The sequence below is a fragment of the Carettochelys insculpta genome, chromosome 4 (genome assembly GCF_033958435.1).
Source record: "Carettochelys insculpta isolate YL-2023 chromosome 4, ASM3395843v1, whole genome shotgun sequence".
Lineage (NCBI taxonomy): Eukaryota > Metazoa > Chordata > Testudines > Carettochelyidae > Carettochelys > Carettochelys insculpta.
In genome coordinates, this window is record NC_134140.1 from 2,070,522 (window position 1) to 2,089,138 (window position 18,617).

Sequence of the window (18,617 nt, forward strand, 5' to 3'; positions counted from 1 at the left end):
CTCGCGTGGCGGGGTGAAGCGGTTTGCAGCCGTTGTGGGGCTCCCACGCCGGGGCCAGCGAGGCGCCCCGGGAGGCAGGAGCCGGGGGTTGGGCAGGGCAGGGCAGGGCAGGGCAGAGGGAGGCTCCGGAGCCAGCCGGCTTCCCGCCAGCTTCCAATGGGCCATTAGCAGGGGAGGGCCCATGGCCCAGCCCGGCCCAGCCTGGGCCTTGTCCTGGGTCCCCAAAGGTGCCTCTCAGCCCTGCGGCTCTGGGGCCATTGCCGGGGCCAGGGGCCACTCCACCGGATCCCCCCGGCCTGAGCCAGGGAAACACCTACTCAACCCCCCAGCAGACACGGGAGTGAGTTCCCTCCCGCCGGCTCCCTTGTTCAGGGACAGCCCCCCTGCAGCCTGCCTGGCGGATGCACTGGGAGGGCCAGGGCCGGCGGGTCGGGGCAGTGGCACTGGGCAGCGAGGCCGTGGGGCTGGGGCCGGCGGATCAGGGCAGTGGTGCTGGGCAGCGAGGCCGTGGGGCCAGGGCCGGCGGGTCGGGGCAGTGGCGCTGGGCAGCGAGGCTGTGGGGCCGGGGCCGGCGGGTTGGGGCAGTGGCGATGGGCAGCGAGGCCGTGGGGCTGGGGCCGGCGGGTCGGGGCAGTGGCGCTGGGCAGCGAGGCTGTGGGGCCGGGGCCGGCGGGTTGGGGCAGTGGCGCTGGGCAGCGAGGCCGTGGGGCTGGGGACGGCGGGTTGGGGCAGTGGCACTGGGCAGCGAGGCCGTGGGGCCAGGGCTGGCGGGTCGGGGCAGTGGTGCTGGGCAGCGAGGCCGTGGGGCTGGGGATAGCGGGTCGGGGCAGTGGCGCTGGGCAGCGAGGCCGTGGGGCCAGGGCCAGCGGGTCGGGGCAGTGGCGCTGGGCAGCGAGGCCGTGGGGCTGGGGACGGCGGGTCGGGGCAGTGGCGCTGGGCAGCGAGGCCGTGGGGCCAGGGCCAGCGGGTCGGGGCAGTGAGGCAGAGCAGTGAGGCCGTGAAGTGGCTAGCCAGCCCCCGCTGACTCCGGGCGGGCCTGACACCGGGCGCTGGAGTGAAACGCCCCCAGCAGCCCTGTTGAAAGGGGGCCAGGCAGAGCAGGCGTCTGGCCCAGCTTCGCCAGCGTGAGCCGCAGCTTCTGACCCCGGAGGTCCTGGCTCAGGAGGCTGCGCTGGGAGATGGGACGTGCTGCCAGCCCCTGGAGAGGCCTTTCCAGCGCAGGAAATCTCCAGCCACATCTCCAGTGGCCCCTGGGGGCTGACCACAGTGCTCCCTGCCTGGAGCTTGGTGCATGTGCTGCCTGCAGGTCAGCCCGGGGCCGCCACGCCGAGCAGGAGCTTTGCGCTGCCGATGCCAGCGCTGGGTGCTCTGAGATGCAGCGGCTGCGCGAGGAGACCCGGCCGTATCCCTCCTGTGCACCTGCCCCACCCTCCGCACAGGGAACGACGGTGCCGCAGCGGCCTGAGAACCTCAAGGGCACCAGCCGGCCTGGTCCTGGGGAGCTGTGTGGTGCAGCCGGAGGCAGGCTCCTCCGCAGGCTCCTGTCCCGTACAGGGCTGCCCAGGCACTGGCTGCAGGAGGGGCCTGGGAGAGGAGCCCTGCTACAAGGAGGCCCTGCCCCGAGGGAGTGCAGACTGGGGGTCAGGAAAGTGCATTCCTCCCGAGGGGCTGGGGGGTGTCAGCTCAGGACCTCGGGCCGTGAGGCCTGAGTGAGCCGGCCTGATGTAGTCTGACCCTGTGGGTGGGTGGCCGCAGGCAGAACCGACCCCCTGGAACGCACCACGCCTACTGGCTGAGGCACGGATGGCCCCCAGGCCGAAGTCTGAGACTGCCCCATACATCCCTGCCACTCACTGCGACCTGCCAGTGGCCCCCGCCCAGGTCTCTGCCAGGGTGTCCCTGGGGAAAACTCCTCCCAGCCCCCATGGCCAGCGGTCGGCCCCGGAGCGTGCGCCCCAGCCTCCAGCCTGGGAGACGTTTGCGATTAGGAGGCACAGACCAGCTCCCTGCCAGCGAGCAGCCTGGCCCTCCCACCCCTCCAGGCACTCAGCCGGCTCAGGCCAGAAGACAGGGCAAGTTTCCCCCCACTTGGCCCCATGTTCCAGATGTTCACGCCACTGCTGGGTAGAAACCACCACCCAATTCCAAGCCCAAACTCCTGGGACAGGCACTGGTTCCTGCGTCCACACTGGCTCCTAAGGAACGCCTCTCCCGCCCTGAGCCACATCCCTCTGGCAGGGCCGGGGGCCGGAGGAAGTGCGTCTGGTTTCTTATCAAAGAGGCGACAGGACCACGGGCTGCCAGGCGGGCTGGGCTCTTACCTCCCGCAGAGTCCAGCAGAGCCCGCTCCGGCGGGAGAGCAAAGAGCCCCGTTTTCAGGGTCGTTAGCCACATCCTGCCCGAGTCGCGGGGTCCCTGCGAGCAGGTGCAGGAGCTGTATGTGGTCAGAAGATAAGCGGGTTCTCGTCCCACAGTCAGGCTCCTGGGAGCCTTCGGAGGAGCGCGGGCAGCGTGACAAGGCCCCTCCTGCGGGGATGGCACCCAGCCCTCCAGATCTGCATTAACATCAAGGGCAAAGGTATCCAAGCCACAGGCTGGGGAAGCACAAGCGCAGCTCTGGGGGCCCCAGGTACCTCCTGCGCCCAGCAGCCATCCCCTTCCCAGGGAGCTGGTGCGACGCGCTCCAGGCCAGGCTCATCCCTGGCGTGCCCAGCGAGGCCGGGGCGGCCACCAGGCAGGAGACAAGGCTCCCAGCCGGGAGCTGCCTTGTGCTGCCCAACCGAGCTGGTGGCTAAAGAAAGGGGAGTGAAGGATGTGACCCAGTCTGTACCTCCCCGGGGTGTTTCCAGCCATAGGGTTGGGCCACTCTCCTGAGTATTGCTGAGTGCCCAGCTGTCCACATCAGCCCCATCTCCTCCCCCCATAATCTTGGGGCTGGCGGTTAGGGCCTGGAGTTGGGGGGTGGGGGTTCGGGCTGGGGTTGGAGAGTGGGGGTTCGGGGCTGGAGTTGGGGGGTTCAGATTTGGGGCTGGGGGTTCGGGCTGGGGTTGGACAGTGGGGGTTGGGGCTGGAATTGGGGGGTGGGGGTTGGGGATGGGAGCTGGGGCTGGAGTTGGGGGGGTTCGGATTTGGGGATGGGGTTTGGGGCTGGAGTTGGGGGTGGGATACACTTACTTTATAGAGGGGCACACTCACACAGCTTACGAGCACGCCCGTACAGATTCAAACCGAGGGGTAGTGCCTGAGATGAGCGCCTGGGACCAGGGCTCCAGGAACACTGGCTTGAGGTCCCAGCTGCAGCACAGTACAGGTCCAGGTGTCTCCCCAGCTGCCTCCCTCCCCTGCCCCCCCAGCGCATTCCCCGCCCTGCCCCCCAGTGATTTCAATGGCCGGGGGGCTATCACAGCCCAGCCTAGCGCGGCCTCCTCCCACTCACTGCACATGGGTCCCCGCGGACGGCTGTCTCCACAAGGGGCGCCTGCGGCCAGTGGGTGCTGTGGGGCCAGTGCCCCCCAGCAGCAGTGTAAGGAGAGCCCTGCCCCTGCCCCTGCCTAGGTGTCAGCCCCAGGTAAGCACCACCCCCTCTGCAGATGAAAGGAGCCCAGTACCCCCGGGCTCTGCTCCTGGGCCCCAGGCCACTGACACTTTTAACTTGGGCTTTAATGGAAATCTCAATTATCTTCCACATGACCAAGGCGATTTCCCACCCTTGGTATCTGCAGGAACGGCGCCCGTCCCACTCCGCTTAATTGTTCCATCCACTGGTCCTAGTAGTGACAGGTGACCCCTTTTTCTCTTCCTACCTCCTCCCCCCGCCACCCCGCTAGAGAAACCCTGGCTTCTCAGTGCCTGTGCCAGCCCGGTGAGAAAGTGGGTCTTTCCCAGCAAAGCTCATAACCTAGGAAATGTCTCAGTCTTCACGGTGCTTGTTATTAGCTCACTTCATGGACTGGCCTAAATCTGGATCAAGCCAAGAGACTGTTAGACAGATAAAGCTGAAAGGACAAAGCTCCCAACTCCTGCTGCCCTTCGCCTGTCTCTTTCCTTCCCTCGCCTCCGCTTTTCCCCCTCCTTCCCTTTTCCTGCCTTCTTGTCCCTTCCAAAGCTCCGGGCACCTTGTTTCATACGCCAAGGAGCCTGGGCCCTCCTTCTCTGCCCTGATTTAACTCCCTCACCCACCAGCTGTTGGGGCGCACTTACTCCCTGGGCGTGATGGAGTTCAGGGGCCCGAAGGCCCTACCCCCCCATCCGCAGGCAGGAGTGACTCTCACTCAGCAGGCCCAGCTCAGCACAGAGGTGTCAGTACAGCCGGCAGAGACAGTCATTCCAACCCGCCCTGGGGAGAGGAGCCCGAGGGGTGCGCCTCTGGGGTGTAGCTTCCCCCCTCGGCACAGGCTGGCTGCCTTCCCTCTCTCCCCACAGCTTCCAATGGCTGCTTCAGATTCAAACCCAGCTGGGCGCCTCCCTCCTCTTTGTTCAGGGATATGGGTGTTACCTGGCAGCTTCGGTTCCAGCCAGCAAGGGGTCACCCCAACCCTGTGAGCTGCTGGGCCTGTCACTCACACACATGATAATGGGCCTTTTCCACCCCGACTGAATAGACCTTGGCACCTGTGGCCCCCCCTTTTACTGGGACCTCCCTCTTTACATACCCCTCTGTAACACCCCCCCACTCATGCATTTGACCAAGTGGGTCTTTGCCCACGGAAGCTCATGCTCAAAATATCTGTTCGTCTCTAAGGTGCCACAGGACTTCTCGTTGTTCTCACACACACATCCCTCCAAACAAAAAAGCAGCCCAGTAGCATTTTAAAGACTAACAAAACAATTTATCAGGTGATGAGCTTTCATGGGACAGACCCACTTCTTCACAGCTACAGCCGTACCAGAACAGACTCAATATGGCTCCGGCCTGAAGAAGTGGGTCTGTCCCATGAAAGCTCATCACCTGATAAATTATTCTGTTAGTCTTTAAAGTGCTACTAGACTGCTTTTTGTTTTGATAGTATATAGACTAACACGGCTCCCTCTCTGGCACTGTTCAGCCTGTCCCTCACTACATCACACTGGGCTCCCCGCAGATAACATCTGTCCGTACCAATGACACGTACATACATGGTATCAGAGGGGTAGCCTAGCTGGTCTGTATCTTCAGAAACAGCAAGCAGTCCTGTGGCACCTTATGGACTAACATATTTTGGAGCATGAGCTTTCGTGGGCAAAGACTCACTTCCTCAGATGCACGAGTGGGGGTTCAGAGGAGGGTCTAAATATACGGGCTCATGAAAAGGAGGGAGTTGCAGTGTCCCATGGCTGGACTTTTGTATTGGGTCTGGAGGCCATGTTAATGCCCAGGGTGGCTATTGGCCCCAAATAGTGTGCTAAGGGGGGCATGTGAGGTGTCTAAGGAAAGTTGAAGATGCCCTGAATCTGGGTGTGCTGCTCATGTGTCTGTATCAGGTGTGTAGGTCAAGTTACAGATTTTAGCTGTGCGGCTGAGTTAGAAAATCTTTCAGTGCTGAGCTTCACAAGGGGAGGTGTGAACTCAGCCCCCAGCCAGGACACCGAGCTGAACAATAGGGTGGAAACCAGATACTCAGACACGGAATCCACATTCCACATGCTTGGGACCTGTTAATGGGACTCAGCCCAAAGGTCAAGTGACCTGGGCTGAGACAAAGGAACAGGTCCGGTTAAATCTGAGACTGTCTCCTGGAAGTCATCCAATGGCCGTTTGCCACAACAGCCCACCTGAGTCAGGTGTGGGTGGACCCTCAAGGGACTATGAGAAGAAGAAGGAACTTTGTCCCTGAACACAAGAGACAACAGCAAGAGAAGAGCCAGGCTGTGGACTTAGCAGTGTCCCTCTTGGATCCTTTGTCTTCTGGTCTCCAAGGGTCCATGTCCAGCATGTGGACCCCAGTGGCCGGATCTACAACGCTCCAATGACTGAATCTATGTGACCTGAAATGAACTTTCAGAGACTCTCAGGAATCAGCAGATAACATCGCTGGCTGCACCAGTAGTTCTGACTGATGTGTGTAAAGCATTGCTTTACCCATTCTGCTCTCCATCCCTGTTCTTTCTATTTTATTAATAAATCTTTAGATATTTAGATCTAACAAAATTAGTGAGTGTCGTTGTTTGGGTAAGATCCAAACATATATTGACCGGGGTCTGGGGCTGGGCCCTTTGGGGTCTGGAAGAATCTGTGTGATGTTGGTGAAACAGGCTTATGAGCCTCTCATGTGAGTTTGGGGGTTGTTAGTCTGGGCTGATAGAGCAGCTGGGCAGACTGGGTTTGCTTGTGTGGCTTCTGGCTGGCCAGTGGGGCTGGCAGAGGTGCTGTGGTGGCTGGCTGGATTTGCCTTAGTGAGAAGGCAATCCCAGCCTGGGCCTATAAGTGGCCCAGATATTAAGCAAAGGTACCCTTGATTGATTTCTCTAGCTGTGCCCAGAAACCTCATCCTATTACACCCAGTCAAGAGGAAGGCCAGAGCTGAAAAAGTCAGTTCAGTCACAGAGGATGTGGTCTACTATCAGGAGCTAATGTGGAGGTGTGAACATCAAGAGAGGAGAAATTGACACAATCAGCTAAAGACTGAACAGAGACTGGGAGTTGTTGGCCAATTACAAAAGCAGTTTCTCCTCTCTTGATAATGGGCCACATCCTTCCTGACTGAATTGATCTGGTTTCTCCTCTCTTGATGTTCACATCTGATAATGGGCCACATCCTTCCTGACTGAATTGATCTGGTTTCTCCTCTCTTGATGTTCATACATCCACATTAGAGGTTGATAATGGACCTGCATCCTCCATGATTGAACTGACTTCCTCAACTCTGGCCCTCCTCTTGACTGGGACACCCTCCTTTCCATGAGCCTATAAATTTACACCCTCCTCTGGAACCTCCACTTGTGCATCTGATGAAATGGGTCTTTGCCCACGAAAGCTCATGCTCCAGAATATTTGTTAGTCTGTAAGGTGCCACAGGACTTCTTGTCGTACATACATAGTCATGCCTGTTTGGCTTCATCCATATCATTAGTCATTTTCCTGAGGTAGGCCTCTTGACGAGCAAATAACAAATCAAATGGTCCTTCTAATGGGGGAATAAAAACCAGACGTGTGGCTGGACGTTGGATGGTTCAGTCCTGGTGGTTGGGTTAGACTGGAGACTGGAGACATTTTCAGAAGTGAGAACAGGAACAATCACCTGGTTCCCTACCAACACAGGATGCTTTTGAGTAAACCAGACATTTGGATCTGTAACAGGACACCACAGGGGACCCTATCAGTGCCTCTTTTGGTTGGATCCCAAGCAAAATGGGCCACTTCCAGAATATGTCACCCTCTCCACTGGAATCTTCCTCTGCATCACTAGCTACCTCCTCTCAGATGACACAATTCTGCCTCCTGAGGTGTCACTCAAGGACTTCCTTACCCTTCCGGCCTATCGCTGACAGCTGCTGAATTACTAACTTCCTTCTCCGACTCGCCTCGTGGCTTCTGAGACTCAGCCGCCCGCTCTGCTCCTGAAAACTTCACCTCAGCCTGAGCTAGGGCTGCTGCCTCCCTCCCAGCAACTGGACACCCCAGTTACTTTATTTCTCTTGGCTGCACCGAATCAACAGGAATAGGACTGGTCCTTCTGTGATGGGGTTCTGGGGTCCCCAATGCTCTGCACCCTGTCTGCAGGCAGGAGAGTCTCTCACTCAGCAGGAAAACAGCGGGTTTATTAGCCGACAGGACACAGCATCGTACAGAGGAGTCAGTACAGCCGGCAGAGACAGCCAGTCCAATCCATGTTGGGGAGAGGAGGCCCCGAGGGGCCCCCAGAGCTGGGGCCTGGCCCCCTCCTTTGTCTCTCTCTCCCAGCCCAGACTAACTGCTTCCAACTCCCAGTTCCAATTCAAACCCCTCAGGCTCCACCTCCTCCTTCGTCTGCAGTACAAAGGTGTTACCTGGTTGTCAGGGTTACCCTCAGCAGGAGCCCCACACCCTCTGTGAGCCACACACACACACACAGGTATCCCCCACTCCATCACACCTTCATTCTCCTGTGAGGGGTCCCCCCTAACTCCTGTTTCCTCTGGAGAAAGACTGACTGCTCGTCTGACTTGACACCTCACCGATGCATTAGCTCCCTAATCCTCTTCCCTTTCTCCTCCAAAGTTTGCTGGGCTTTTCTGAGTCACTCCAATTTCTCGTTCAGTTTCCTTCCTCAAGCACTGCAAGCCACAAGCAGACTTTCCTTTCACCCTCACAGGCTGCTGTTTCTCCTGCTCCGTTCCGTACCAAACACCTACCTTACACAGCCCTGGGGATTGCAATGCTCAGAGATGATCTCGAGATCTCTGAGTTGTACTAAACCTCCTCCACCTTTCTGAATGCAAGTTCTGGCAAAGTTTTCCAAAGGTGGGCAGCAGGTAACTCCTACAGCTTCCACTCTTGCCCTCGTGCTACTCATCTTAACACATACAGTAGAACTCATTTTGAAAGTCAACTTTTCTATTGGCTGTACCAACGCTCCATCCATCCTTAAGTCTCAAACTGCGAAACTTTGGCACTTCAAAACTGAAACTTTACAAACTTTCAAACGCTAAAAATGGAAGGCGTCCCTTCCTTCAGAGACACAGACAGGAAATAACCACCCCAAAGTGTTTTTGAAACTTATTTCAATGAGTCCCCAATGAAAAGAATCCCAAGCATTGTTACAAGCTGGAGACCAGCTGGCTAAGTAGCAGTGCAGCAGAAAAAGACCTGGGGATTACACTGGAGGAGAGGCTGGACATGAGTCAACAGCGAAGGCTAATGGCATATTGGAGTGAATTAGGAGGAGCATTTCCATCAGATCTAGAGGAGTTATTCCCCTCTACTCGGCTCTGGTGAGGCCTCATCTGGAATATTGTGTCCAGTTCTGGGCCCCCACTATAGAAAGGATGTGGACATGTTGGTGAGGGTTCAGCAGAGGGCAATGAAAATGGTCAGGGGTCTGGAGCACAGGACCTATGAGGAGAGGCTGAGAGATTTGGGCTTGTTTAGTTTGCAGAAGAGAAGAGTGAGGGGTGATTTGATACCAGTCTTAAACTCTCTGAAAGGGGAGCTCTAAAGGGGATGTAGAGATGCTGTTCACAATGGTGACAGATGGCAGAACAAGGAGCAATGGTCTGAAGTTACAGAGGGGGAGGTGTAGGTTGGCTATTAGGAAAAACTACTTCACCAGGAGGGTGGTAAAGCACTGGAATGCATTGACGAGACAGGTGGTGGACTCTCCATCCCTAGAGGTTTTTAAGTCCTGGCTTGACATAGTCCTGGCTGGGATAATTTAGATGGGGTTGATCCTGCTTTGGGCAGGGGCCTGGACTAGATGGCCTCCTGAGGTCCCGTCCTGCCCTAGGATTCTAGGAGTCTGTGAACCTTGCAGAAAGCGGTAAGCTGTGTACATTATCTGGTAAAACTAGGCCCCTTTTGACCAAACTGTCATGAATCCTAGAATCATAGAATTCCAGGACTGGAAGGGACCTCGGGAGGTCATTGAGTCCAGCCCCCTGCCCCAAGCAGGATCAACCCCAACTAAATCATCCCAACCATGACAAGCTGGGACTTAAAAATCTCCAGGGATGGAGATTCTACCACCTCTGTTGGCAACACATTCCAGTGCTTCACCACCCTCCTGGGGAAATAGCTTTTCCTAATATCCAACCTACTCCTCTCCCTCGGTAACTTCCAAGCACCTTACTTAAGCTTAATCATGGCGCCTTACTTAAGCTGTATGGGATTAATAAGCAAAGCAGGAAAAAAAAAACCAAATATCAAATTCATATGCCTCCTAGACACAGGTAGAGCCAACAGTAGCCTAACTTTAACCCTTCAGTAACAATGCTTCTTAACACACGTAGACTTTGAGCAACCAAGCTACAAACCTCTGGCCAGAAAAGGAGAAAAGAAACAATCCTTCAGCGCAAAGCACAGTACAAAACAGGAAACTGACAGGCACCCAGCAGCAGTCAAAGGAAATACTGCTTCTGTGCTCTGACACAGCCTGTGTTCTTTAACGCTGATTCTTTCACTTTTACCGCAGGTGAGACTCCGAAGAGCTGAAAATGCCTGGAAGCGCCAGAAATTCCTGTCACACACTCCCTGAAACGCCAGCCTGGCTCACGTGGCCGTGGAGCCTGGTTCGCGGACAGTAAGTATTAGTGATTTGAACAGTCTGGGCTGTCGGCTCACCAACTGAACGAATCAGAAGACAATATGGTTCTTGGCCCAGAACTGGGCTGTACAGAATATACCAGGGACAGTCGGGGGTAGGACAGGATTTCACTTGGGACAAAACGAACCTTAAACTTCCTTAAAATCCATGGTATGGAAATGAGATGACAATCTGAGCAGCAGTAATGCAGGGGTACTCGTACGGTGTTAGTACTTACGTCTGGCAGTGGTGGTTCATGTACTCACACCCAGGCCTGTTAGCCGGGTGATCAGAGACGAAGGATGCGCCTGGCTGCTGGTACAGCAGTGCGGGTACAGGTCGCTCAGCTCTCGACTGAGCCGTGCAGAGACTGATGCTCACTGCTTATTAAAGCTAACTTAGTTCACTTCACAGACTGGCCTAAATCTGGATCAAGCCAAGAGACTGTTAGGCAGATAAAGCTGAAAGGACAAGTTTGGAGCCCGAGCTCAGCTCCCAGCTCCTGCTGCCCTTCGCCTGTCTCTTTCCTTCCCTCACCTCTGCTTTTCCCCTCCTTCCCTTTTCCTTCCTTCTCGTCCCTTCCAAAGCTCCGGGCACCTTGTTTCATACGCCGAGGAGCCTGGGCCCTCCTTCTCTGCCCTGATTTAACTGCCTCACCCACCAGCCCTTCGGCACACCAATTCCGTGGGCTCCACACAGATAACATCTGTCTGTACCGATGACATTTACATACATTTTCATGCCGTTATCTCATTCTCACCTCTGCTATTTCCTGTGTGCTTTGTATGTTATTTTTGTTCTTCCCATGGTATATTTGTTAACCCGAGGGCAGTGTGGAAACTCTTGTACCAAGAAAAAATTGCTTTGTCTCATCACCCTCTACCGGGGGTGGGGGGAAGTCCCGGATGTACACAAGCTACCAGCACCATCTGGGTGAAAGAGCCCAGACAAAATACCCACTTGCCTGAGCTTAACCTACAGGATATAACCTGTAGGTCTCTTGTGTTACAGCCCAATTATTTTGACGTGACCCTGTAAATGAAAATAAAACCAATGGCAGAACCCTAAGGAGATGCGCAGCTCTCTCTAGGCAGGCAAGCAGGTCAGCCCTAGAGCAGTGGTTCTAAACTCTTTGGCCCACAGACCACCCGGCTCAACGCCAACCTTTCCACGGACACCAGCCACCCAGCCCTGACGACAAGACGCCGTCGCTCACCTCTGAATACCTTCAGTACGAACTACCCAGAGTGGCCCAGTGGAGTAGAAAAATGCAGATCGGCAGCTCTGAGGTGGGGGGGCTGCAGGTCCGGAGAGCCAGGTGAGGTCCCTGCTGTGGCAGGGGCGGGGGGGTCAGCTCCCATGACCCACCTTCAAGCTGGTCACAGACGACCCTGTGAGAAGCCCTGGCCTATAGGCCACGCGGCGTTGTCCGAAATGGACGAAGAACTAATAAGCCGGAGGCTTTGAAAAGCAGAGCTGGACTTCTCTGGCCTCCCGCCGGACTCTGAAACGCCCCGTTAGCGTGGGAGAAGGAGCGAGGCTGTGCCAGGGCATGTGGCACCAGGCTGGCTGGGGCATGGCCTGGCTCGGGGGAAGGGGAGGCGAGGGAACGTGTGATGGACTTAACAGAGGATGGCTTGGGGGCTGGCGAGTGGCTCTTTAGGTGGCCGTGGACAGTTTGCTGCATCTCCCGGGGGCAGAGGGGAGGAAGCTGTCAGCTAACCCCACGCCAAGCCACAGTTCCCCCGAGAGCTGGGGTGTTTGACAGGTGTATGGGCACTGCTCAAATGGGAGCACCCGGCAGGACGACCGCCTGCCAGCCTAACTGCTGTCCACACGCCTGCGAAAGTCAGACCTGTCGCCTGTGAGCGTAGATGTGACATTGGCAGCCTGTAAGCCGAGCTAGTCACTCCAGCTCTTCTCCTCACGCTTTCCCGGCTCCGTTCCATTCCCACGGTAACGCAGGGACCGGCCGGGGGCGCAGCCTGGGAGATGCTCGCCTTAGCAGTGGTCTCGCCTGGTAGTCAGCGGCTTTGAAAGAGAGCTGTGCTGATATTTTTATATGGAGGTAGGTGGGCGGGTGTGGAATTTCCAGCTCGTCTAACCGCAGCGGGCTGCGCGCTGGCACACAGCGCAGCTTTCTCTGCTGTGCTCGCTGAAGGTCGTCGTCACCATCAACAACCGTGGGCTCAGCACCCCTGGGTGTCGGACGCCTCCCTCACTATTTCCTTCCACCTTTCCCCGTCCAGTGCGGAGCGGCTTCGTTTCTGCAGACTAGCTCCGCACCAATCCACTACATCATCTACCCATTCTCTGTGGGGTCTGCCTCTCCTATTCCAACCGTCCATTACGCCGAATACCAGGGTCCTGGTTTTTCGTTCATTCTGCAAATATGGCCAAATAGTTGGAGCTTCCGTTTTATAACCTTCTGCAGCAGGTTCTCCTTCGGCTGTATCTTCCTATATAATTCCTCATTGGTGACCTTCTGCATCCATCCCATTCTCAGAATCTTTCTATAACAGCTCCTCTCGAATGCCAATATTCTTCTTTTCCAATCTTTCGTTATCACCCACGTCTCACATCCGTACAACATGCTGCTGAATACACGTTTCCAAGATGCCCAGCTTCGTTCCTAAGCTAATTGCTTTGCTTTTCCAGATCTTACCCATCGCCTTCAAACTCGCTCTTGCTTTCACTGTTCTAGTCGCTATTTCCGTCTTACAGTCTGGATCACATGTTATGTTGCTCCCCAGGTATGTGAACTTCTCCCCATTTTCTAGTTCAATACCATCAACACTGATCTTCCTTCCTATTTCTTTATCTCCAAATACCGTTGGTTTTGTTTTATCGATGTTCATAATCAGTCCGTCCACACCACTTCCCTCCTTCATTTAGCATCTGCACCATTTTCGGTAGCTTCTCCTCATCTTGCTCAGTGATAACTATATCATCTGTGAACCTCAAGTTGTTAATTCTCATCCTGTGCACAGATATCCCTTCTACCTCTTCCTCAGTTTTGTCCATCGCTCTCTCCAGATGTGCAATGAAGATACTTGACAATATTAGATCTCCTTGTCTTGTACCTCTACTTGTTTTAAACCAACTTCCCAACCCCCTCAAGTTCTCACCACTGCCTCTGCACTGTCATTTATATCCCTCAACAACTGTATCAGTCTGCTATCCACTCTGTCTGACTCCAACACCGCCCAAGTCACTTTCCCGTCTATACTGTCAAATGCCTTTTGAAAATCGACGAAGTGTACACATTCTTGTTCTTTCATCAAGCTTTGTCTGCTATCAGTCTTAGTGCCAATATCTGCTGCATGGCACTTCTATCTTTTCTGAATCTCTCTTGCTCGTGTGCTAGATGTTCTTCTATCTGCGACCTTAGTCTCTCCGTCAGTGTCATCAGCAGCATCTTGCCTAGATGACTCGTCAGGGCAATCGTTCTGTAGTTCTTGCACTTCAATGTACTTTCTTTCTTGTGCATTGTCACTAGCACAGATCTTGTTCATTCCTTAGGCGCCTTCCCTTCTTTCCATGCTATATTACATAGTCGGTGTATTTCCTGAATCCTGCTTTCTCCACCGTATTTGATCACCTCTCCCTTGATCTTATCATTTCCAGGGCTCTTGTTGTTCTTTGGTCGTTTCACTGCTTTTTCTACTTCCTCCTTTGAAATATCGGTCTCGCTCTCGATGCTCGGTGGAGATTTCTCTTTCAGTTCTTCAGTCAGTCTCTCTGAGACACTCGGGTCCAACTGTGCTTTGTACAGATCGGTGCAATATCTCGTCCACCGCTGCACAATCTTCTCCCTGTTCATGAGTACTTCTTTGTTCTCATCTTTGATCGCCATTTGCTTTGGTTGCCATTTCCTATTAATATTCCTAATTGTCTTATACACCTCCCTGGTTTTACCTCTCTATGGCCGCGTCTACACGTGCCGCCAACCTCGAAGTAGCGGCGCCAACTTTGAAATAGCGCCCGTCACGGCTACACGTGTTGGGCGTTATTTCGAAGTTAACATTGACGTTAGGCAGCGAGACGTCGAAGTTGCTAACCCCATGAGGGGATGGGAATAGCGCCCTACTTCGATGTTCAACGTCGAAGTAGGGAACGTGTAGTCGTTGCGCATCCCGCAACATCGAAATAGCGGGGTCCGCCATGGCGGCCATCAGCTGAGGGGTTGAGAGACGCTCTCTCCAGCCCCTGAGCTCGATGGTGGCCGCGTGGAGCGGCCCCTTAAAGCTCCCTGCCCCCTGCCTTCCTGTGCAGGAAGCTGAGAGAGCGTGCAGGTGGTAGCATTGCCTCGCGGCCAGCCTGCACGCTCCTCCACAGCCACAGACACCCACACCTGACGCAATGGCCGCCCCCCAGCCCCTCAAGCGCCCCCAGGCAACCCCCCCCAAGGGGAGCCAGGGCTCCCTGCCCAGCAGCCAGGCGGGGAAGCGGCAGCGGGGCCCCTCCTGGACGGGGGCTGAGCTTCGGGACCTGCTGGGGCTCTGGAGCGAGGAGGAGGTACTCCAGGTAATGGGGAGCAAGAGGTGGAACGCGGATGCGTTCGCTCGGCTGGCTGAGGGCCTGGCTGCTCGGGGTCACCCTGCCCGCCCTCCGGACCATGTCTGCAGTAAAGTGAAGGAGCTGCAGCAGGGTTACGCCCGGGCCCAGGATGCGGCCGGCCAATCTGGGGCCGCCCCCATCACTTGCCCCTTTTACAGGGAGCTCAGGAACATCTTGGGCCTCCGGCACACCTCCTCCCCTCCGGCCACGCTTGATACATCGGCCGACGAGCCCCAGCAGGCCCCGGAGGCGGAGTCCACCCTGGAGGCAAGCCCCGCACCCCGGGGGCCCCCCCAGGAGCCCACCCCCGGGGCACTGGAGGAGGAGGAGGAGGAGGAGGGGGAGTCCTCCTCCAGCGACGCCGGCCTGAGGATCGTGCTGCCCTTGAGGAGCTCCAGCCGGGCGTCCGCCCCCTGGGTGTCCCCCAACCGTGAGAGTGGACCATCAGGTATGTACCCCCCTGGTGCACACCCCCGGGGTTGAGGGGTGGGGGTAATAGATATGGCCAGGGCCCTCCACATGCCCAGATGACCATGGTCCCAAGGACAGCAGTGGCATGTCCCTCAGAAGAGTGCATCAGCCCCTGCCCCCCCAGCACGACAGTGCCATGCCCCATCCCCGGGGCTGGGGGGAGCGGAACCTCTAGGGTCCCCCGGGGGGAGGGGGTGGGACACCCAGCAGCAGCATGTGATGGAGTGGGGGGAGTGCAAATGTGAGACTCAGGCTAGATATGAGAAACAAGCAGAATAGCTCCCAGTGGCTAAGGATGACGCTGGGGCTACAACTGGCAGGTAACACCTCTGCCCTGAACAAAGAGGAGGGAGGAGCTGAGCTGGGTTTGAATGCGGGGTGGGGGCGGCAGTTAGAGGCTAGGGGAAGGGAGAGCTGGAAGGCAGCCAGCCTGAGGAGGGGGAAAGCTACACCCCAGAGGGGCACCCCTCGGGCTCCTCTCCCCAGGACGGGTTGGAAGGACTGTCTCTGACTGCTGTACTGACGCTTCTGTGGGAAACTGGGCATCTGTTGCCTAATAAACCTTCTGCTGTACCTGCTGAGTGAGAGTCACTCCTGCCAGCGGACGGGGTGCAGTGCAGGGGGACCCCTGAACCCCATCACAGCAGCATCTCCCAGGGACGGGGATGGGGAACCTGCAGCAGAGGGGTGGGGGGACAAGGGCCACGGCTCGGGGCCCACACTAACGGCTGTCTCCACTCTTCTTCCCCCCCTCCCGTGTTCCACAGCTGCACCATCGGAAGGACCAGAGAGCGCTGGCGAGGCGTCAGTGGTCCCGGACAGCCCTCTGGGGCCATCGCTCCAGGCCAGCCCCTCGGCGGAGGACCGACCAGCCCCACGGCGGGCAAGACGGCGGACCCAGCACCACCACCCGACGGCGACAGACCCCCCAGCTGCTGGCCATCCACCGTCGGCAGCTGGAGGTCGCCGAGCAGTGGCTGCGGGTGGAGGAACGCCACCTCCAGCTGCAGAAGCGGGCGCTGGCCTAGTGCCAGGAGGCATGGGGGGCCTACATGCAAACCTTCGATCGTATCACCGACTAACTGGCCCCCCCCATGCTGCACCGGTCGCCGCTGCGCCCGCCCTGCCTGCTCCACCCGCTGCTCCCCCGGCTGCGCCACCCACTGCGCCTGCCGCCATTGCACTGCCACCCGCCACCGAGGGCCCTTCTGCCGAGGGGGACCTGGGGCCAGCTGACACCCGCTGGCCGTATCTACCGGTCCGCCCGGCCCCCAGCCAGCCCCGGCCAGGGCTGAGGCCGAGGCATGGGTTGCGGCCACCCACCCCCAGCGCTGGACATTAGGGGTGTGGGGCCCAGGACGTGGCTCCCCCTCCCCCTTTGTATATATTCCCCCCAGTTTTATGTTATTTTTTAAATAGTTTGTTTATTAGACCCCTGTTGCTATGCTGATCCTTGCCCTCCCATGTACGTAGTTCTCCCCTTCCTTGTCTTCCCCTTTCATCTTATCCTTATTTATAATACATATATATATAAGTTTGATTTTGCCTGTAAATAGTTAGTCTTGATAATAATAATAAGAGTTCTACAGATATTTGATTTGACGAACAACGTCTGTTTTTATTTACGAGAAAAGTCGGGGGGTACTCTTGGGTGCTCTGTGGTGTGGGCGTAGAGGCAGGGAGTGTTGTGGAGGATGGGGGGGTGCAGTGGGGGGCCTGCCAGCGTTCACCCTGCGGCCTTGTCGAACTGGGCCCGCAGGGCCTCCTGGACCCGGGTCCCTTCGGGGTCCACCTGGCGACTGGGGGCAGCGGGTGGCTGCACATCGGCCCTGCCAGCCTCCACAGCCCAGCCCTGAAAGAAGGCCTCCCCCTTGCTCTCCACCAGGTTGTGGAGGGCGCTGCACGTGCCCACAATCTGGGGGATGTTGGTGGGGCCCTCATCAAGGCGGGTGAGGAGACACCTCCAGCGCCCTTTGAGGCACCCAAATGTGCACTCCACCACCTGGCGCGCGTGGTTCAGGCACTGGTTGAAGCGCTCCTGGCTGGCAGACAGATGGCCCATGTACGGGTGCATGAGCCAGGGCCGGAGGGGGTATGCCGCATCTGCGATGACGCAGAGGGGCATGGTGGTGTACCCCACAGGGATCTCCCGCTGGGGGATGTAGGTCCCCGCCTCCAGCCGGCAGCACAGGCCCGAGTTCCGGAATACCCGGGCGTCGTGGGTGCTGCCAGGCCAGCCCACGTAAATGTCCAGGAAACGGCCGCAGCTGTCCACCAAGGCCTGGAGGACCACTGAGTGGTAGCCCTTCCGGTTTATGTAGCGTCCTCCACTGTGCACCAGGGTGCAGATGGGGATGTGAGTCCCATCCAGAGCCCCGAAGCAACTGGGGAAGCCCAGGGTGGCAAAGCCCGTGATGGCGGCATCCGGGTCCCCAAGCCGCATGAGCCTGTGGAGGAGCAGAGCGTTGATGGTGCGGACGACCTGCAGGGGAAGCACATGGGAGAGCACCGGTGAGGAGTGTGCAGGGTGTGTGTGGCCCTCCCCTGCCAGGGCCCCCCTCCCCTCCCCTGCCAGGGCTGCCTCCCCCCTCTCCCTGTGGGTCCTCTTACCTCCATGAGGACAGCCCCGACGGTGGCCTTGCCGATGCCAAACTGCTGGCCCATGGATTGGTAGCTGTCTGGAGTGGCCAGCTTCCAGACAGCGATGCCGACCCGTTTCTCCACACTGAGGGCACGCCGCATGGCGGTGTCCTGGTGCCTCAGTGCGGGGGTGAGCCACTGGCATAGCTCCAGAAGTGTCTGCCGGCTCATCCGAAAGTTCTGGAGCCAGCGGTCGTCGTCCCACTCTCCGAGCACCAGCCGCTCCCACCAGTCGGTGCTCATGGGGTAGCTCCACAGCCGGCACCGTGTGCGGCGGGCGGGGCAGGGTGCTGCAGGGTTGGGGGTTGCGTCCTCCTCCCCTGCAGGCAGCTCCTCCTCTGTGGCAAGGAGGTGCTCAGCTACCTCCTGCATGGCATGGAGCAGGGCGAGCACTGCTCCTGCAGGGGCGGCTGTGTGGACCTCTGGCTGCTGCTGCTGCTGCTGCTGGGGGTCCATGACTGTGTCGCTCGAGGTGTGCGTGCCTATGGCTCTGCAGACCGCGTGCAGTGCAGGCTGCGTGTGTCTGGGAGGGTCCCTTTAAGGGAGCGGCTAGCTGTTGCCCCGGATGTGCTAGTCCGCCCTGTGACCCTGTCTGCAGCTGTGCCTGGCACCCTTATTTCGATGTGTGCTCTTTTGGCGTGTAGACGTTCCCTCGCAGCGCCTATTTTGATGTGGTGCTGCCCAACGTAGACGTTGAACGTCGACGTTGCCAGCCCTGGAGGACGTGTAGACGTTATTCATCGAAATAGG